This window comes from Asterias rubens, chromosome 8, assembly GCF_902459465.1.
Source record: "Asterias rubens chromosome 8, eAstRub1.3, whole genome shotgun sequence".
In the NCBI taxonomy this organism is placed as follows: domain Eukaryota; kingdom Metazoa; phylum Echinodermata; class Asteroidea; order Forcipulatida; family Asteriidae; genus Asterias; species Asterias rubens.
This window is the reverse complement of record NC_047069.1, coordinates 8044301-8067182: the sequence shown is the minus strand read 5'-3', so window position 1 is coordinate 8067182 and position 22882 is coordinate 8044301. Positions and strand designations below refer to the sequence as shown.

The window sequence follows — 22882 nt, the reverse complement described above, 5'->3', positions numbered from 1 at the left end:
CTCCAGAAAAAAAAGTACAAGGCATGGATGTTATGACATCGCGTGATGGAAATCATAAGGACTCAAGAACGAGCCCTGAGGGAAATACACGATGCACTGATGCAGCTTGTTTTCTTTCTTTCTTTTTTACGATTCCCAAGATGGCGAATTTTGTTAGGGAATCGGAAACCTAGTACTCGCTCAGGGATTAAGTTTACATGGTTATACTGCCGTGGTGATAATTGCACTGGCCGAGTAAACGAAACGACTGCAGGGGGAAATCACGGATAAATTTCCTGAACTGAATACTTTCGTAGGGAGCGTCGAATTGTTGAACTCTATTCTACACAGACTTTACACTTCAAATTAGACACTATAGCGCACAAAATATCAGCCTGTTGTAAAAGTAGCACACAAACATATGATTTCAACTACACAAATTCTGAACTGGGCAGTATAGTACCAAGGGCAAAATATTATCCAGAAGTAAACGTGGCCCAAACAAGCAATTAAAAATATTCGGAATTTGAACTGGACACATAGGCACAAATAGAAATTCAAAATACACAGACTTTGAAGCCAGATACCACTAGACAAAATATTAGTCAATTGTAAAAGTGGCACGTACATAAATTTAAACTGTGAGTGTGGGATGGTTGTGAGAATGGAGGATTTTGTTCTGATAACGAGGCTTGATTTTTTTTAAGCTGCAGACACAAAACAACCAACTCCTAACTACGAGATATCTACGTAAAAAAAAAATTAATACAACAACAGATTCAGTGTGATAATGGGATAATCATTGTGATAATGTTATCAAGAGATTAAACAATATCGCTCTAATCCTTTCAAGGTTGTTCGGCAATTCAATAATCTTCTGTTCAAACAGTTTATATAATAGGCACACCCACCACATTGGGGTATTGGTAAATATTGTATTGTACTATTAGTTATAACTGTTCAAACAGTTTATGTAATAGGCACACCCACCACATTGGGGTATTGGTAAATATTGTATTGTACTATTAGTTATAACTGTTGAAACAGTTTATATAATAGGCACACCCACCACATTGGGGTATTGGTAAATATTGTATTGTACTATTAGTTATAACTGTTCAAACAGTTTATGTAATAGGCACACCCACCACATTGGGGTATTGGTAAATATTGTATTGTACTATTAGTTATAACTGTTGAAACAGTTTATATAATAGGCACACCCACCACATTGGGGTATTGGTAAATATTGTATTGTACTATTAGTTATAACTGTTCAAACAGTTTATGTAATAGGCACACCCACCACATTGGGGTATTGGTAAATATTTTATTGTACTTTTAGTTATAGTAATTTGCGTATTGGTTACACATTGTGTTGATCATAATATTTCAGCTATCTTTACCGTTCAGATGAAACATATAAGAGTCATTGTCATCTCATTGATATTGATGCGCCTATACTTTGCTATTATGCGTTTTTATAACTTGGTATTTATTTTGACAAAAAAGTATACCTTGAAACTATAAACTTCCTTATAACACAGAAAGGAAGGAACCCGACTTTACCAAATAGACCGGATCTTATTATAAATCCCCTTGTGATTTATTATGATATTGCATGCAATTTAATTTTGTTATCTAGAACTGAACGATATAGCCGATACATTTATAACTGTAATGGAGGAAGGAACTTAGTTATTCAAAATGGAGGAGGTAATACTACCGATGATCCACGGTATATAATAACGTTGCTCTGCAGCACTGAGCCATCTATAAAAAAAGTATAGAGGAGTAACGTGTTTATAACCAATTAATGGTATAATATTTAAAACCGCTTTTAGTGGTTTTCACAGTTTTTCGCTTTTAGTGAGTGGTTTCACGCCTCATAACTTGATTTGAAGTAGAGATTTGATGTTGCAGTAATACATTATGATCTATGTATAGCTATACGTATGTCATATATAGCTGTGTATGGTAATACCAAGAAAGGAACTTGGTAATAACAAATGGAAATATTAAGAAACCGCTTCAGTTGTTTACATTTTGGTTCACTCATCATAACTTGGTATGAAATAGCGATTTAATTTTGCAGTAATTGTTATAGGATCCATATTGTAAAGTATAGCTACGCATAACATAAAAATTATATAATAGAGGAAGTAAACAGGGCCCACTTTCATAGAGCTGCTAAGCACAACAATTTGCTTAGCATGAAATTTCTTCCTTGATAAAAATAGGATTACCAACAAAATTTCCATGTTTCTCACAAACCAGTGCACAAATAATTTCGTGTTATGATTGACTTGTGGGATTATAGCATACCAGCTTCCATGGTAGAACTATTACTGGCACGACAAGCTAGCAGAGTAAAGCTCCCAGTTTTTAAATCGTGTAAAGTCAGTGGAAGTTGTCTCATCAGGAAAGTGGAGTTTATAAGGTTTCTATAGATGAGTTAGTTGGATCTGGAACTAATCATTTGGACTGGAAGTTGTTTTTTATATAAAGCCTAGCTGTGCTGCGACATGATGGTGAATGATTGATCACCAGTCATGGTCCAATGGCTCATTGCTTGTTATATTCACGATCACCAGCGGAACTTGTAAATGGGTCTTTGAATACCCAAACTCGAAGTAACATCTCAAACTTCGTCTGTAGCTCCCTGGTCTAAACTTGTTTATCAGTCTGCGTTACCTCGAATTAAACCATGGTAAGTTTGTTCAAAGAGCAAGTTATACTGCTCATGCTTTGTTTTATTTCTTTGTATTTAAACTATACGATTTGGTTTGATTGAAACCTTCCACATGTTAATGTGGGGAAGGAACTTAAAAGTACTGGACACGTGGTAGTTTTATGGAAGTTCTTATGGAAGTTCGAGCGATAAGATATCCGTATAGATATAGAATAGTTCCAAGTTCGCAATATTATTATTGCGAACTGGATTATAATTCAGCTGATGTTTGCTGAATCCTGAAAATCATGTGGACATTTCGTTGGTAATCCTGTTTTTATCGAGGCAGAAATTTCATGCTAAGCAAATTTGTGTGCTTAGCAGCTCTATGAAATTGGGCCCTGGTTCTAACAAATAGAACGGATAACATTACAAGGCGTTTGTTGTTCGCACTGTAATTCATCCAACATCGGGTCAATCCAGCCATTACAATGAGAGCAGCGCTATAAGGTGCAGGTGGCGTCGGTTAACTTCTTATCCAATTTCAGTTTGGAAATACAAATTGTGCCACAGGTAAATATAACCGTGCCAATTTCCACCGTCGGTCATTCTGTACACACATTTATAAAGACACCTCATTGGCGAACTCGAGGGTTATACTAAAAGTGCATTGACACACCCAACACCCATAACACTTTCTATTTCATCGCCTCTCTCTAACTTGCCATGGTCGCTCGACCCGGGCCGAGTATATACCCTCAACTCTCGAGAGATTTGGAGGTAAATCTCTCGAGAGACCCAACAACCTGCACTCTGTTATCGTTTGACACGTTGAAAAAAAGGTGTATATTTATAAAATGGATTTCTTTTATGTACTGGAGGGGCTCGCAATATTCTCAGCCGTAAAAAAAAAACCTTGTTTGTTCACAACTTGTTGGTTTTATAACTGAGAGAGGGCGTTTTACAATAACTGTTCTTTGCAGGTTCTGTGTTATAATTACATGTTAATAGCATTATATCTAAAACCAGACTGAATGTGTAAATACAAAGTATTGCTATTAATTTTGCTAATAGTGGCTCTCCCAGACTTTGTCACCTTTAAATCATTTCTTATAATAGCGCCCGGAAATTAGTTTAACACCATAAATTATTAAAGTAAAATCTAAATTTTACCTGTATTTGTACATCACACTCAAAATATTTTAAAACGTCGCAGCAATGCCTTTTACCCTGCAGTTGTATTTTCCAGTGACCTGTTGTTAATAATTATTTAAGCATAAATTTAATGATCTTTTTTTATGGACTGCTGTTCTCCATTCCTGGAAGACCTTTGAAGTCCTTAGTCTATATTGTAGCCCAAATAGCCAAATTCAGCCTGTGCGTCCTAACGCAAAGAAGGAGGGGCGGACGCAATTCGTGAATAGAAGCCGAATATAAATATATCAAAAAGTGTTTTTTCGCATAACACGATTTGAATTATACTCTGGATTAAATATAATCCACATTTTCAATCCCCTTTCAAAGCATTGATACTTATCTCCGATGGATAGCAATCTTTAACTGTTAACTGTTACTTTATCACTTTTGATAATAATACAAGAAATTATGAAAAGCTTTTCATTATTCCGAAGGATTATAAGGTATGACTTTGTGAAGGAAAGAAAGGAACATAATTTTGGTTATCACACGTTATCGTTATTGTAGTCGACAGCTTTCTGATATCATCAAATCTAAACGAGGTCATGTACTATTCAAGGAGACAGCTATATGATTTTTTCAAAGAAAGGAACCATTAAAGTTATCCGGTTTTCTGGTGATCGGATTTTAATAACTTTTCGGCGTGACTTTGTTATGTGGTCTATTTATACCCTTAAACGTACCATTGTTTTGTTTTGTGACGTAGCGTACCATTGCCTTGGTTGTTGAGGCTGCTTCCCTACAATATCGGAAGTTATTGTTTCTTTATGTTGTATTGATAAGTGTTTTTAATATTTTAACAGGTTGTGTTGTTATGGTGCTCTTTTTTCGAAAACTCTTTCTACGCTTGTCTTTACGTTTATAGGCCTATGTTGAAGCCAATTCAAACTGCAGGCAATATAGTAAGCTTAAAAAGTCTATAGTCATAGAGGTTCGAAAATTATTTTTGAGGCAGTGAAGGAAATCTGTTTTTATTGGATGAGCTTTCAACACATTAAGTGTGTGGTGAATGATGTTGTTGTTGCTGTTGCTAATGTTGTTGCTGTTGCTGTTGCTATATTGCTGTTGCTGGTTACATTCCATGTAGCTATGACTTCAATATTGACAATAGTTGCTATCTCTCGATTCAGCCTGCTAGACAGTATAATCCCAACAAGACATGTTGTAAATGTCACATTTCGCTCGGAGTATCACGTCCTTCAGCTTGTTATTTGGATAATGCGATGGTCACAATATTGAATATGTTCCGTCTGTGTGCATTCGCAATGTGACGGCTTTCCTACACACTTCCCTGGCCAATCTAACACAGTTATGACCAATGTCACTGTAACAAACAATTTTCAATCGCTTCAAATTCCGGATCAGAAAGAAGTAGAGCCTGAAACTCACTGGTTCAATCATAACCACTCTAGTGGAATAGAATCAATAATATTGACGCAAGATCACCACAAATTTTCCACGTTTTCCATTTTCATTTCCCCCATTCAGACCTACACAACTACAGCAAGGCTAAAAACAAAAACGTAAATAATATGGCCCCTTTGTATGTCTTGGAAACACTATAATGGATAAATACTTCAATTTTTCCGAACACGGAACAACACAAGGCCACAGATTCTCGTTCTCGCACACAACCTATCCTAAATAAAAATATCTTAGAAATCCAACGAAGTTTTCAAAGATGTTGTTTATATATACACGGGTCTGTATTGATTTTTAAACGCAAATAAACACAGTTTCTCCTTTTGATAAGGCCAGTGTTCCTGGCAAGCTTCACGCAAAACCGCACGGTCGGTTTGTGGCAGCACTGAATCCATCGAATTCAAGCTATAGAAGAAAGGTGATGTGGGATTTTGCATGATTTGGGCCACCTGGTTTTTAACCAAAGTTATATCAAATAATATTGAACAGAAATCGCGAATACATCCAATTGAAAGCTAAAAAAGCCAACTCAACGGACTCGCTCCCTTTACCGCCGTTTCTCCCTTCTTTGTAAAGATGCTTTTCATCTAGCTTGGGTTGCTCTCTATCGATCTTTCAGTTTCCCTCAACTTTGTTATGGTTCAAGAATTTTCAGTCACTTTAAATATCTTGTTTTCCTCGTCGACATCTCCTTCTACACGTATTACCCGACCATTACTGCCGGTCACTGCACAGTGAAAAGATTGGAAAGATTCTGCGTTTCTTTGCATTTTTAACAAGGGGGCCCTGCTGTATAGGGGGAATATTCTATCCAAAAACGTAGCAATCTGCAACTGTTTTGGAAGAGGTAAAAGCATCGACTGTGTCGGTATAAGATAGGAATTGCAGAATGGTGAAATTATTTACTTCGGTTGCTTGCATGATAAACAATTTCCTAAATTAATATAAGTACAAATGAAGAAGTAAAATTTACTATAATACACAATGATCGAAACCGTACGAATTAAAAAATTAAAACAACAAACATTCTGCACACTAAAATTATGACCTTCAAATTATCTATTTACCCGTGCAAGTCATGTACCTGAAACCAAATAATCCAAAATGAAGGCATAAATACAGGCAATCTGCAACAACTTTACTGTCCACATAAAAACAACCACACCCCACTTCAGAAATGCAGCCTCAACTGTCGGTTAAAACTCTAAATATTTTGCAGTCAAACAAGAACGTTGCACAACAAATTGTGTGTGCGGGGGCGTGTGTGCGTGTGGGGGGGGGTGGTTTAATACATTTCAAAAAATTAAAAATGAGCAAAACTCGATGTTTCCAAACCAAGGTCTGAAGGACCAAATAGTCTGATCCAAGAATATTAGGCAGTTATTCAGGGGGGGGGGGGGGTTAATAACATCTCCATTTTAACGTCTACATCAGGTGCGCGTATTTTTTCTATGAAAAGCTATGAATACATTAAAATTCCCATCAACCTAGGGGTTCAGTTGCACTATAGATGACCTTGGACTGGATGATAACTCTATATCCAAGAACCCCCTTTCCATCAAAAATTAATCGTTTGTAATTAAGGCGAGCCATGACGTGTTCGAATATGATACGATAGCACTGATCAGCCTAATTGGATACAGTCATGTTTTTGGTTTTCACGAACAATCCCACTAAAAATTGGTCTGAATAATGGTGTACCGAATGAGCTTTGTTTATTGCGTACTGCGGGGAAGTGTAATTTTCCTTTAATGTAGGCCTAAATGATTTATCGTATGGAGAATGATTGTACTCGGCAATTAAGATAACTCCATCATTTCTCCACTTTGTTTTTTTGGCTGTGTGTTTAACTTTAGTAGTTTGAATACACGTTTTGAATGCTCGTTTTGTGAAGTTAAATGAACGAGTAAGACATTTATATTAATGAAAACAATATAATTAGCTGTTGCAAACTGCTTATGTACCAAAAGGCCCTATGGTATAAATGCAAAGAAAAACGGTTAAGGGCAAGACGTTTCGCCCCTAGCAGAGTCTTTCTCGAAGGCATTTATATTAAGAGAAGACATTTTCACAAGATAAAGAAGTTTTTCTTTCATTGTTAGATCGTCAACTAGGAATGTAATTGTTTGGTTTGCGTCTTTGTGTGTTGAGCTTTGCTTGCTAGGCAAGCTTGTCATAAAATTCTAAAAACAAGATGTAGTTTTACATATCCCAGAAGTAAGCCTAATTATCAAATATAGTAGCCCTTATTTAGTAACAAGATCTATATGTAACATAAATTAAACTCGTCTTTAACATTCATAGATTTCGTCGGTTAAATTTAATATCCACTTCGTGGTGACAAGCTTTGAGATCCGCCCCTTGTATAGAAATTGTACGATAACAGAAATGATCAAAAACATTGTTGTAAGAGAAAGTGTAAAATATATCTTTTCAATAATTGTTACTTAGGTTTAGCATTACCTTCACATGGTTAAAAAAATGTTTAAAATCATGTCATTATAATATTATGCTAATTATAATATTATGCTAATCTAAATGGACTCAAATACTTTTTTACTTGCCAATAATCCTGAAAAGAATAAAACCCATTCAGTAAAACCGGTTCCAGCTCGACAACTCTCAACATGAAAAACCAATAATGACAGCCATCCCCGACCGTCATTTGGCAAAATGCACTCAGCCGTATCGAGGCCTATAAGAACAATTACCTTAAAGGCAGCGGTTAATGATGCATGACAAATTTAAGTATTTAAACTGGCAGCAACGGGTCCCCAAGATTCCGTTTGAAATGATTAGGACAATTGGTTTTTAGTTTTGACCCCGGGGGTGGGGCTAGGGGTAAGTGGAAGGGGGGGTAGGGGAGGTTCCAATGGGGCCACGGGTAGGTGTAAGGGGGGTAGAGGGAGCGGTTCAAAGGGGGCTAGGGTATGTGTAAGTGAGGTAGAGGGACAGGTTTTAAGGGGGACAGTAAAGCGGAAACGGGTATAAAGGGAGAGAGAGGGCGGGGGGGGGGGGGGTCCGAGGACGAGCGTTTTGAAAAACACCTTAACTGTGACGGGGAAGTTAAATGGTTCTTAGCGTCACCTTTTCCTTTCACTCAAGTCGGGCAATCAAGCAAGGAGTGGGGGAAATTAGGAGGAGGTCACGACTCATCTTGAGATGTATATATATCTTTAAAGACATGCGAGTTAGATGTTTGCCAAGACATTTATATATCATGCCCGCATCCTTGTAACTTCTTTCATCGGACCGTTGGTGCTTCTTTCGTTGTATTGTTTGTGTAATGGCAATGTACACGTTCGTTACGAAAATAAGAAGGAGTTCCTGATACGGTATTTGTTTTCCCCAAAGTCCTTCTTGTGTTTATATGTAATGACCTTCTGACATACTGTTGTGATGGATGTGTATTGGTTGGCTTGACAGAACGAGTACGTACTCGGTTCGATTTATGTGCAAAATACATAGGGACATCCAAACCATGGGGTTATTAATAAAGAGAAGTTATTGGGACGAGGACAGTGGTCGTGTGTAGTGTTTGTTGTGACATTCAAACCGAGAAATACACAACAATAATGCTACAAGTCCGCGATTGCCAAAAACAAAGGAAAAGAATGGGGTTCACGTTTATCATCATTTAGAGGTCAATACACACTCAGAAGGGGTGTGTTTTTCTTGTGTTTTTTTCTTGTGGCTGCTCTCCACTGTTTAATGCAGAAGCGTTCATATGTTTCAAAGTGGTGCAGGCCTACACTATCTTTGACGTGCATTCATTAGTTCAATTGATTACAGTAAACATATTGATGACACATTTATCATGTGGAAGCTTTCAAGCTCACTACTCAAGTTCGAGGGAAAAACACGTTTACTTGTCCGATTGCATGTTTTAGGAACATTTAAACCAAACATTTCTACTTGTAATATTCAGACTCCACCTAAACTGAAGACAACCTGCCTTTTAAGGACCCTACGGAGCCGGTATCTTTCTTTGATCTCCACTCTAGCCGTTATAAGCAGTAAGCCTGAAGCGATCCAAGGCCTACTCACATCGCACTCTGCTCATTCACTATTTATTCAAAACTCGTACTCAAGCTTTAGTATAGTATCCGACCTCGCCCCCTCCCCACACATTGCAACGCTATAACCCCAATCCTCTCACCCTCTCCTAAAATACAGACAGTTCCATCAACGATTTGACACAATTAAGTATTCCGTTTAGTCCTTAGATAGTTCCATTTCATTCCTTCAATTCGTGTACAACTCCCCATGGGAAATACCGTCAGGCGCATGGAGATTTTGCCGCCATCGTAAATATTACTTTCCAGCTCGAAAAAAAAATGGGTTTGATTGTAGAATAAAAAAGAACCAGTGAACTATACCGCGGGGGATTTGGGCACAAAAACACCGACTCGGCGCGATTGTCAGGGGAAGTTGAAATGTCTATCAATCATGATTAAGAATGCAAATGACTCCTATATCTTGATTTATGACTCATTCTAACCAATGATTGTAAAAAGAAAGAGAAGGAAAAAAACACTATTTGAAAAACAATGCAATTCAGTTTTTTGCTAATATACATACCTCGCAATTTGACTGTGAAATGAGTGTTTTCTTTTGATATATAGTCAATCCCTGGCCTTTTCATGTTGCTGATATAAGGGGTTAATCTAAAAGGGTAATGAAGACCCAGCGTAGAATTTACAGGTGAACTATTTGGGGCCTCAAATGTATTGGTCGTTGGATTGATTTTATCACAATTTTAAAGGTTTTCTGCAATGTTTTCCGTTCATCAAATGGAACCAGTTTCATTGCACTAAGTCGGTGCTGTACAGTAAGCTGCTTAAGCATAGACAAATAATGCTTACCAGAGTCAGGTTACCAGCCGAAATAACATGTCATAATGTTGCAAGTGTCATTGGTATCCGGCTATAGTATTTGCTATGGGCAGATTATGTTTAAAGCCATTGGACACTTTCTGAACAGAAAACAAATTAACAGTTCACAGATTTACAAATAACTTACAGGGTTTACAGAAGGTAATGGTGAAAGACTTCTCTTGAAATAATATTGTTTCATGAAATGCTTTCATGACACGGCCGGCAAAACGTGCGGTAACAAGGGTAGGGTTTTCCCGTTATTTTCTCCCGACTCCGATGACTGATTGAGCCTAAATTTTCACAGGTTTGTTTTCTCATATGTCAGTTGTGATACACGAAGTGTGGGCCTTGGACAATACTGTTTACCGAAAGAGTCCAATGGCTTTAAGAAACAAACGTGTTTTTGAAATATCGCCGAAAAACTTGAGCGGTTATGTCCATGCACGCAGAATATCCGTAATTGGAATATTATTACAGTTTAGTTTCACATTTTCATCTTTTTCAATATCCACGTTACTCCAAGTGAAATGGTTCTCGAAATGCTACAAAAAGTTGTTGTACTTAGATTAAATTGCCATTAACTTTAAGGCATCGATTGGGCATCCATTAAAACTGAACTGCAGTGCCACTCCGATCTTTGTGCATTAGGATGACCTAATAACCAAGCGTATACCTTCCATTTAAACACATTATTTCACATCACTTCAGTTGTTGTGAAATGCCTTTATATAAGCTTAATCCGTTCAAAATACCATGAATAATTTTTTCTGAGGTTATAAAATTTGTAAAGTATTTTTCATTGACAATCTCATAGGATTATGATGAACACAAATCCTCTCCCAAAACATCAATAAGGGGCCTACCATTTTGCTGTAACTTACCCCTAGTATCATATTTGTGTTTCATATCATGCGGTTAAAGCCATTATACACTTTCGGTAAACAGTATTGTCCAAGTCCCACACTTCGTGTATCACAACTTATATATAAAATAACAAACCTGTGAAAATTTAGGCTCAATCAGTCATCGGAGTCGGGAGAAAATAACGGGAAAACCCACCCTTGTTTCCGCACGTTTCGCTGTGTCATGACATGATTGTGTTTAAAATAAATCCGTAATTCTCGCTAACGAGAATTTATATTGTTTTACCGTTTTCTCAAAAAAGTAAAGCATTTCATGGACTAATATTTCAAGAGAAGTCTTTCACCATTACCTTCTGTAAACCCTGTAAATTATTTGTAAATCTGTGAACTTTTTTTTGTTCTGTACCGAAAGGGTCCAATGGCTTTAACCACATGTTTTCTTTTGGGCGTGATATCTCGCAGCAAAACACGCATTTCAACGTGAGATTTTCAAAAATAGTACATTGTAAATACAGCCACACTGTCGGTGCACTTTCCCAACACACGAGGAGATCATTTCAAAGTCTCGGCTAAATCCTGAAGGTCGATTTTGTCAAATTACATTTTCTTCCCCCCCCCCCAAAGTTGTGATAGAAAGTGAAGGGGATTATGTGTGTTATTCATTGGCTTTCGAGGGACGGAGCACTAGATAAATGGAAGAGCAGATCGGGTTGTTATTAAGCTCGATGAACGGACGCTCGGGCAGAAAATGTGCTTAACGCACCATTACGTTGATTACGTACGCCGATGTTGCCATGCATGCTGGGCGTACCCTCAATGCCAAATGTGCCTTTTCATAAACCCATGATATACGGGTTGAGTTTGTTGAAGTAAACATCGCAGTCCAGCAGACGTTGAGGTTTGACCTCATAGTCGTAATCTATGCAATTGATTCTCATATAATTAGATTAGATTGTCATCTCTCAATGGGTAGGTTGGAAATCAATGTTAACCCCAACAGAGTCACGGGACAAATATTTATCCCGGTCCTGATTTCATATTCTGCTCAGCAAGTTTCCTTTCCTAAGCATGAAATCTGTTTGATACCAGATACAGCAATGGTGAATGTATTGTTGCTATAGTACCCTATTTTTCCACAGCAAGAGTTTTCTGTGCTTACCAAGTTTTGTGCCTATCATTCTTTATGAGATAAGCCCTGATCTTGTTCAGCTCCTTAATCTAAATATTTTGACAGAAGAAAACAAAGGTGATGACCGGAAACGATTGCATGTACAACTATAAATCCAAGTGGTCGAAATCAACTGAAATTCTGTTAAATGAAGCTTAGGACTTCCCAGCAAAGAAAACATAAGCCCATGAACATTGTTATTTGCCATCATCCGAAATGTAACAGAAATTACAAGTTAGTCAGAAACATGTACAATGTATGGGGAGGAATGCTAATTATGTTATGGACGATTCTTTAAAAAAAACAATCCGCTGATGCTATCGCACTTCCAGAGCAAAACACACTAAAGAAGCATTTCCTTATGTATACAGCAAACATTGTTATAGGTTCCAACATGCAAAGTTCCAAATCCTATTTAGGATTTCAAGGATACTCCCCACCAAACGACTAATCCTAATTGGACTAGTAGAGCTTATACTGTCCAAGGTTTCGATGAGTATCAGAGGGCAGTGGGAGAAACTCCCTAAGAACTAGAATTCTCAACATCATTGATAATGCATCTTCTTTATCATTTTAACTCATCAACAGTGCACTACAAAGTACCTTACCCTCCATACACCCGTGCTACATCAGAGCACAGTCAGGTGTGTATTGTACCCAGAGGCATTCCATTCACTCATAACACAGACCGCTGGAGGGCACACCCTAATTCTTATATCACACCCAAGAGGTTGAACAAATAGACTGCAAATTTTAACAGACAGCCCGTCGCTAATTCTTAATAAGACAGAATGAAACTATTAAATTTACTACTGGCAATTGTAAACTGTTGAAAGATGTACCTAGCCCATGACTGAAAAATAGATCAATATTTGGGCCTCGGGGTGGCGTTTGTTCGTAAACTAATTAAACTTCAATGCATGTATGGTATACATCAGGTTGTTGTTGCTGCATAGACACACGCTGGTGTTCTCTTTTTCTCTCTATTTCGTTGGTTGTCACTTCCACTTTGTATCTCCAACCGTCAAATACAAGGAGCACTTTCCAAACACTGGCTGCATTTCCGGTTCACCTGATTCGGGGTGTCTTTCGGTACGGTAATTGTACTCGTTGTGCGGGACCGGAATTTCAAAGCCGGTGCCAAAAACGTTGGTTTCGAAAACGCCCTACCAAACCTAGTCTGAAGTAACCGTGAATAATAACTTGACGAGTGTGCACGCGTCTTTTCGAAATCATGTTTTCGTATTATTTGGAAACTCATCTCTATCTGGCGTTTTTAAACAAAAGTGACAAATTTTGACTCCTTTAAAAACAACATCAGAAGTTGCTTAGCAAAGTTGTACACTGTGTTTAGTACCAGTTTGAAGCTAGCACATTACTGAAGAGTTCTACGTGGGTCATCCGCAGCTGACCTTCCGTATGTCAATCAACACATCAATAATATGTCACTTTGCCGCCTTTTCCTTGCCTAGCTTTCAGACAACAAGGCCGCCATCATTCACTGCAGATAGTCCAGAACTTATGGTCATTTATCCCTTCATTGTTCCCCAAAAGAGGTGACTATACCCCCTCGACACCGTTTAACCCTTCCACACTCCCCTCCTGTTTCCCTAAATCAGAATAACCGAACGAATCGACCGGGAATCGATCTTGGGTGTCTCGACATCACAAGAGGGCTAATTATGACAACGATCCTGTGAAAGCTGTTAATGATACAAAGTCATTTATCTTCGCTGACAAATCCATAATGTCTGGTCTGTTTAGTCTGTGCGGTGAAACATACCCACTGGGGTTGTTCACATTCGTATGGGTTATATTATGCCAAGTTAACATAATCGCAATAGGTGAAGCACTTGACAGAAATGTTCACATCAAACAAAATGTGCACAACTCCAAGCAAATCACATGCTGTGCTGTGTTAAAATAAAAAAAAATAAAAAATAAAAAAAAATCATCACTATTATGATGTTTTTACTCCCATTGGGGGTGTTCACATTATCTATTGCCAAGTTAACGTAAGCGCTTTATATGAAACACATTAACACATTTTACATACTTCATCACTTGATGATGTTTTTACGCAGGTTTTATCAGTGCTTAGTTTTTTTTTTTTTTTTTAAGAAACTCAAAAAGACTATTGTTGCTTCGCGTGCACAACTGTACAAATTTAATGTTTCATACCAAACGATGGCGTTACATTATGTCAAAAATACATAATAAATTTGCAAAAATTGTAAACTGTAGTTGAAATCGCGGTGATATAAAACGTGTACGAATCTCGCTGAGACAGGTTCAGTGTTATATAAAATGTAGTGTGTCGTGGCTTTGTGATGTTTGAACGTGCATAGTTTAAGTCTGCCCTGATCTGTATAAGGCAATTATTAAATAACTAGATCAAAAACGACCATGGTTGTCCAGAACAAGAAAACGGCAGCATATGTTGGACGAATGGTACACATACTAACTTAACGTTACTATCGAAAAATATTCCTATCTTATTTTAAGGAGCGATGAAATGCAAGTTACCGATTCAACGTTCTCAACGATTAAGACAATTGCCATCTACTACTTTCCTGCCAAATATTATTATTGTACGTGTGGATCTGATACTAAGACCCCTATACGGCGCCGCCGTGTACATCCAAAACAAACGCAAACACAAGCTAACATCACTGGATGAAATATTTCAACGTCGCATTCCGAAAAAATGAAAATGGTTTAAGTTGACAATGATACAAGACTGACTTTTAGAGAGCGCTTACAGTTGAAAGTATTCGATGAAAGCTTTTTACTTTCCACAAGGACTTAAAGTGCTTTGGAGCAATTCGTACATTTCCACAGCACAAACCGCGTTTTTGTATTAAGTTCCATGCGCAAATTACTCATTTACGAAAATAGTAAAATCAAACTTACCTCAGGCTTTATATATAGAAACTTGGTCCGTCACTTTGCCATGTCCTATGAAACAAAAAAAACCACATCCCTGTACTAGTGTCAGTCCACAAGCATTTTGTATCTCTGCTTCAGTTTCCCCACTCACATCCCCGTCAATGAACGTGTTCTCCTATCAGTCAATGGAAACCCCACCCGTCCAATCAGCGATCGCCTCGTTCCCCGTTGCTATGCCAAAGAGGGCCCCAGGAACTGCTCCTCTGAACGCATCTCCCGGTTTTTGTTTTCCTCTCGTTTTAACACAGAAGTCAAAGTCACTCTGTGGATTCATCTATATCTTTCCCCTTTAGAAGCCTTTACCACACACTGAACGTGTGGCAAAACCTTAGAGCGCCCCGCGGTAAAACTAAAAGAATTGACGGTATACATCTTGAGGGGGAAGTAACAGGTTCACTGTCCGGTCCGTGCATAAGCAGCATCGATCTTGTTCTCCCTTGCCCATTTTTATCTTGACGACATTTTAATTCCCAAGGTGTGACGGTGTGCTGGCACAATAACCACGCTCCAGAAACCTACAGCTCTGCTCGCGCGAGAGGGGGGAAATGTAGAAAAAGCGAAGAAGAAAAAAAACCTGCCGCGCAAATTTGATCGCGGTAATGAAGTTATTCCGGACGTTTGAATACAAAGGGCCCGGAGACTCTAAACAAGAATTCCCCAAGAATTCCCCAAGAAAGAAGTATAAAAAAGGGGTACAAGATGCGACGGGTAAAATGAAGACGCTTGCAGGTATCCATATTGTGTCCCCCCTCTCTATACCTGCAATGATGGTGGGGGAAACGCCGTCGATAACCACGGGGGAACAGGAAAACACCGATCATATTGACACTACTTTGTCGTTTCACGCATCAGTTCAAACCTGTGATTTGTTCTAGTCTCTTCTCTCTTCGAGTAAAGTGACTGATTTTCTGTCGTGTCGATGCCAAAGTCAACACAATACCGTGCCGAATCAAGATAAATATTAAATGGCCAATATTAAAAGACCTGTGTTGAACCTATAGCTACTTTGCCTATAGGCTCTTACGCACGCTCGCTGTTTTGTGGAAAATATTTTTGTTGTATACTGAACAATAGTTCCTTTTTTAATCGAATAAAAAACAGGTCATGCGAGTTTGATATTTTACGAAATTACTGGATGTCAGTTCTAATTACGTCTTAATCGGCTTCTTAATAACTCCTTAATTAGCTTAGGTGTCGCTTCTAATGAGCTTTATAGATAAATGAATCTTGTTTAAATTAGCATATAATTATTAGAACCGTGTTGAGATACTTACAATGCGTTTACCCACAGTCTCCCTCTTGCAAACTGTGCATAATTCGGCATTTTCGTGTACTTCATAGTACATCCCCTCATATCAGATTCTATACAACCAATCCCTGTTCCTGATAACAAAAAAATATCCAAGCAAAACAAAAAAATCTTCTCTTTCACCCTTAGGGCAATTTACCATAGTAGCTACATCCATCAATTGTGAAAGTACCAATATGAAGTCTTCATTACTGGGCACTTATACGCATGAGTTAGCATTGGCAGTCGAAGACATGGGTGTTTTAACAGGGGGGTTGGGTTACTACGTAGCGGTGGGATCAGATTATTTGGGGTGAGTTTAAAGACAAAGTATAAACCATGAAGGCCTTACCTGTGGCAACCTGGACTTCCTGTAGATATTTCATGGAGATTACACCGATTTGAATCAAATTTTGAAACGACTAAAAACTATAGGGTACATCTCAACTTGTTCAGCTCTTGATGTATTTAATAATTCGTGAATTCATGTGGACGTTATGAAACTGAATGTAAAAAAAAATAAAAACTGTCGTCAAAAAAGATGTGCCCTCCCAGACTTAGCTCATAAAATAATCGTATAATTTCATGTCCCAGTTTTTCAAATATTGTATCATAAGGGAGAACGTATTTAGTTTTTGGAAGTGTACATATTCCACTCCTATGGTTTTTTCAGGAACCATTCATAAAGTGATGGGTTAATGGCTCTTCCAAAAAACAAATGCTGTAACCTTTTAAAAAGAAAACAAAAAACAGACCAGCAACCCTTGCTCTATATGAGGGACCACGTTTTTGATGACATAGGAACAGGTGAACCGAGGTGATACGTCGTTTGTCATATGAATCATCTTTGCCACCTCTTATTTCCTCGTTCGCTCCCGGGAGGGGAAATCTCATTCCGATTATTTTACAAAGGCGTGCGCAAAGGATGAGTGCAGTGTTCTTTTCCCACCCTGTAAAATGTGTTTCCTTGAAAAAGTACAGTAAACAATTTATTTATCTTTTTGTTCTTTAAATTTATGAAACCAGTGACCAGCTTTAGCTGAAAATGTTTCATCACTTCTGTTTAACTTGGACCAGCATACAGAAACGGCACACTAGGTTGTTAATATTAACTCCATATTATGGTGTTAACATAACACATCTGTAATTGTTTTTTGCAGAAATAAGTGTGAATATGATGTTAATTTCTATTCTCTCATGATGGTCATAGTGAGCTCGTCGTTAACACAGGCATGATTGTTTAAGCATTACATTGCTGCCGTTTACTATGCCTAATAATTGATTGGTGATGTTTGTTCATACTTGTACTATGCAAGTTACATCTGGCTTTAAAACTAGTTTAAGCATTGCATTGCGTTGTTTTCGTTCCGAGGCCTAATTGTGTAAGCACTGCATTGATGTCACTAACAGAGGCCTATAGCAATGCATTGATGTCACTAACATAGGCCTATAATTGTTTAAGCAATGCCTTGCTGTCGTTAACATGGGTCTGTGATTGTTTAAGCATTGCATTGTTGTCGTTTCTATGCCTAATTTAGTTGGTGATGTTCGTTCATACATGTGCAATGCATTGGATTCTCTGATGGAGTGCATTTTACAAGAATGAGGGTTTTAAAGAACTTGTATCACTCCCACAGGAGGTAATTTACCCAAAATACTATCAGTTAAGTCACCAACAACCTCACATCATCCTCACCAACATTGGCAATTAAAATCAAAAGTCCACACTGCATTTTACTCAGACACAGCGATTCCACCGGTGCTATCATATCACCAATCAAAATCCAATCCATACCCACACTTCAACATGCAACCCAAACCCCACCTCGCAGTAAAAAGACTCCCCAACAAGTCTGAAATTTCATCACTAGAATCATAACACAAATCAGTGAGCGCCAATCGCAGCAGACCAAACACCATTACGTATTCACACATTGAGGTCAACGCTCGGTGGTTATAGTACCTCAGAAGAAATTATAACTGGCGCCTGAACCCTCTCTCAGTCTACGAGATATTAGCTCGCTAAACGTCCAATCACAAGTGTTATCTCAATACAATCTGGAGGGTTCGTAAAGTGAGGACACTAGCCGGCAGATGTTCGCCTGAATAACAAAACTTACTGAGTCACCACTGTTTTTATATATACGGGGGAGACCTAACTTAAAAACCAACCCTTAAAGCTTGCCTTACTAGCTTCAGGGATAGGGGATCTCCGATGATGCTCTTTTAAAAACTCATTTTCAAAACTGCTTTTCGCGGTTTGTTTTAAAGAAACCTTTTAAGTTTCTGTGTGTCATGATGGGAGAAGTGCAAGCACTCCGACGAGTGCATTTCTGACAATGTTTACACAAAATGCACTTTGGAATGTCGAGTCATAACAGTGAATATTGAATCTCTGAAACGAAATCTCCTTGGAAAATGCAAAGGGTTTGAAAACTATCTTCTCCCGGACTCGGCGGGTTTGGGTTTTTGAGGTGTTCGTTCAGCATGCATCGCGATCGCCTCTTGACATCGTTTGTTTTCATGTTCATATTTTATGTGCGTTTGTTTAAATGTTTGTTTGAATGAGCTTTAAGTGTTATTTTGCGAGTATTATACGTTCAAACCCCATAACTTTTCGCTCAACTTATTGTATAAATGGGAATTTTCCAACGTTTTATACAATCCACCGTTTGGTTTATGGTTTAAGAGTCACCTTTACACACACAACCACAAACCAATCCATAACATTAACCTTTAATCACACACAAAAACCGTTATTTTTAACTACAAAACATAAACCATAGAAAGCAATTGTGTGGGTTTTTTTTCTGTGAAATAAGAGGTCGTTGGTTCGACTCCCACTAGTAAATTCTTTTTTCTTCAACCTCAAATCTTTGAAAATTTATCCAGTCAGTTTCTCTTGAGGTTTTATATTATTGATATTTGTTTCCTGGATGGCCCCTTCGTTGAAATGTTTATGTTAATACCAATAAAACATGTTAGCACAGTAGATACAATTGCACAGGGGTACTGTCCTCTGCTTGTTTGAAGAGTGAACAAAAATGAGCTGACATTTTTATACTTAGTCTCTTCGAACTCCAAAATGCATTTTACATGCTCTTTTACCGACAAATTGCACATCACAATAAACGTATATATTAGTCACGAGAAACTGGACGCGCCAAACCAGTTAAGAGATTGAACACTCCTAACTGCCCCGTCGGACCGCATGCCACGGCCTGGTGTATCGGGTTGTTACGCCACTTTCCTAATCCACGCAATCCATCACAACCGGGTGGTCGTGTTCCCGCCTATATCTTTATCCGGAGTCCAAACATATCATATTGCCCTCTAATGCTGACACACTATGAAAACATTCGCCGTGTGCTGTATTCAAATCGATGGGTTTAGGCTTTTGCGTCGCTCGATACCATGCGATGCTTCGAAAAAGAACAGATATCTTGTCAAAATTATGCGTTGAATCTCACAGAGATATTACCAATGGGAGTTGCCATCTTGGTCGTGTTTCCTGTGTACGCAATCACAATCTTAACTGCTGAATGTTAGACTGATAAAAGACCAGCTTCGATTTGGTAGTGAACCATTTGTTTGTGTTAGTGTTGTGTTGTCAAAAATGAATAGTACACACTAAAAATGATACTGGTTATTCTAGTTTTGAACATTGATTTGGGACCACGTGTTTGCATGGAACCAAACAAAATGGAAACAGTGAAAAGGAAATCGGGTTGGCGTCGTGGTATCTTTCCTCGTTTCCAAATGGATCGGATATTCAGGCATGTTTTCTACCTGAGTGTGTGTGTTGTTGGTATCTTTCCTCGTTCCCATCTCCGGATTGGGTTTTCATCCCTTAACTGACTTTGTGGGATTTTCCCGGGAATTTAATCCATATTAATCCGGTTATTGGCAAGTACAGTGGTTAATTTCGCTTTTTCCGAGACTCATTGGCTTCGTAACCCTAATTATTCAAAATGAAGTGAAGTAAAGAGTTACAAAATGGCAAACAAAAAATCTGTTCAATCTCATGAAAAAGGGAGAGTATAAACAATGAAAAGAGTACCGCTGGTACTTTCCACTTTCACTCCTTTAAAAAAGGGTGCTCTTCAACATGGTTCCCTAAATAATATATCACTGAAATGCCTGCAAAGTACAAAACACCATTTTAAGAGCGTCAGCCCGTAAGAATCATTACAGGCCATCTACTCCTAATAGGCCTACTCACATATCACAATGCATATTTTATAAATACATGCATGTTTAATTTACAGAAACTAATTTAAACGATTTTTGTTTTCTTCTTATATGGCTGTGATATTTTAAGCCGGACCAGCTGTACCCCAATACTGAATACTGGGGGGAGATTATTTTCTACAAGGCGGCATCAAGTGACTCACTTCGACTCATAAACCACCCAATAATGTCTTCAAATGAAACCGACGCTGACTGCAATAAAGCAATCATGACATCTAATGGCCCAAAGCGCACGCAACAGAATATACCAAAACATACAAAAGGACCCTATTTTATGATGACAAATGAATCGGTCAGTATTGCTGAGTAGAGGCAGCGTAATAAAAACCCAATCCAATTTTGGTCAAATTGAGTTGATTGGGGTGCCGAACCTTATATGATGTAGTCATTAGGACCAGGGCCCAATTTCATAGAGCTGCTAAGCACAACAATTTGCTTAGCACGACATTTCTTCCTTGATAACAACAGGATTACCAACCAAGTTTCCACGTGATTTTCAGGATAAGCAACTAACAGCTGAAGACCAGTAACGAGCAATATGCAACAAATGGACATTTGGTTGGTAGTCCTGTTTTTATCAAGTAAGAAATTTCATGCTAAGCAAATTTTTGTGTTTAGCAGCTCCGTGAAATTGGGCCCAGGAACTAGCAAGGAGCGAGTTTTCATAACTTGACTACAAAATGCATCCATCTTTGTTATAGCTACCACTCGAAAAGCAGTGCAATCAAACCGAGGCGATAAGTGAGAAAATATTCTGTCACCCTTACGGTGTGGACTTCGATACAGGTGTATCGGTTATAAGGGACCACGTGGAACGCGACTGAGACCGGGCGTGTATTTTTAAAAGGCTGTAAACCTAAACTCAATGATCAAAAATAACTTCCACCAATTGTGAATGCACCAGCGCCGAGGCATCAATATTTTATTCATAAAAACATCTCCAACAATCAGTCTTTAGACAGACAAGGAAAAACTTCATATTTTGTATTAATTTTTGTTCACCCTTACACCAATGTGTGTTAGCTCTGTATACTGCTGTGAAACAAATCACAGGCAGTTTACTCGGGTGAGATTCGAACCCACGACGGTTGTAATATATAGGTGTCTGCTCGTCTCTAGAGGGCGTAAACTGCACCTAGAGAATTATTACTTGCCATATATCACATCCTGGCCCAGATCTCTACAGTTCCCCCGGAGAAGTTAAAGTCCCAATTAGATAGCATCATGCATCCAAGATATAACTATTGTCCCAGATCAAACAATCATGACCAAGCAATCATCTCCAACCATCTGACTGTTAATACCCACAATTAATACCATCATTATTAAATATACAGTGCGTATAGTAATAAAGTCAAGCCCATGATATGGGATTCCCTCTGAATGATTTACAACTCCTTGTGATAATTGAAGACTGAATGAAAAATGTCCACCAATTCTCTATTATCTCTGATCATACACGGTATCACGGCCATCTCGGGTGTCGTGGAGATGACGGATCCGTGGACAAACACCGTGATACTGAAGATGCACCATCAATAAATCTACAGAGGATCGTGACTCAGTGCGGATGGTGCAGGCACTCGAAGAGGCAGATGTTGTCTTAGTTAATATGAGGGCAAACAATTATTTGATGTCAATCGTCAGGATGATGAACGGGGCTCAAGGGCTTGGAGGTTCATTCCGCGGTGGGGCGAGAGAGTGGATAAGTCCCCGTGAGTTGTCAGCAGAGCAAGGGGGCCGTGACAACCCCGGTGTTGGCTGGAAACACCATGGCGTGAATCGTGGGTGTGGACTGCCCCACCTCTCGGAGTTGCGGCTCAGGCCTGATGCTTCGTTTTTAAAAGGGCAAGGGCACCAAGGCATTTTCTCCTTGGTAAAGGGCACCCTATGGGGAAGTTGTAACTTTCTACCGGAGCATTTCATTGGCACCGTAAGCACCAGGGGGCATGGAGGCAGTCGCCTTTGTTGCCTCCGTGAAGTATCGGGCCTGGCGGGTCACCCATAGGCTCACCTACAAACCCTATGGGTTTAGGCACCCTTGTGGGTTTAGACACCCTTTTGGGTTTAGGTACCCTTCTGTGTTTAAGCACCCTTCTGATTTAAGCCCATAAACACAACATGAACAGATGGTCCTTTTCTAGTAGCACTGTTGAAATGTAACAGTGACTTTCGGTTTTGACGCACTGCTGTTGATAAATTGACAACTTTTAAGGC

The 22882-nt window shown here is 38.6% G+C and overlaps 1 protein-coding gene across 2 annotated transcripts in view; it reads right to left on the bottom strand.

Moving 5' to 3' along the window:
• The window catches only part of LOC117293511, a 67731-nt gene that overhangs the window by 33742 nt on the left and 11107 nt on the right, over positions 1 to 22882 (bottom strand). Inside the window, exon 2 of one of the 2 annotated variants that reach the window (XM_033775860.1) lies at positions 15091 to 15135. The gene's annotated coding sequence lies outside the window, so the exon portion shown is untranslated. Of the gene's footprint in view, positions 1 to 15090; positions 15211 to 22882 lie in introns of those variants that run through there. The other variant, XM_033775859.1, reaches the window with a different exon arrangement.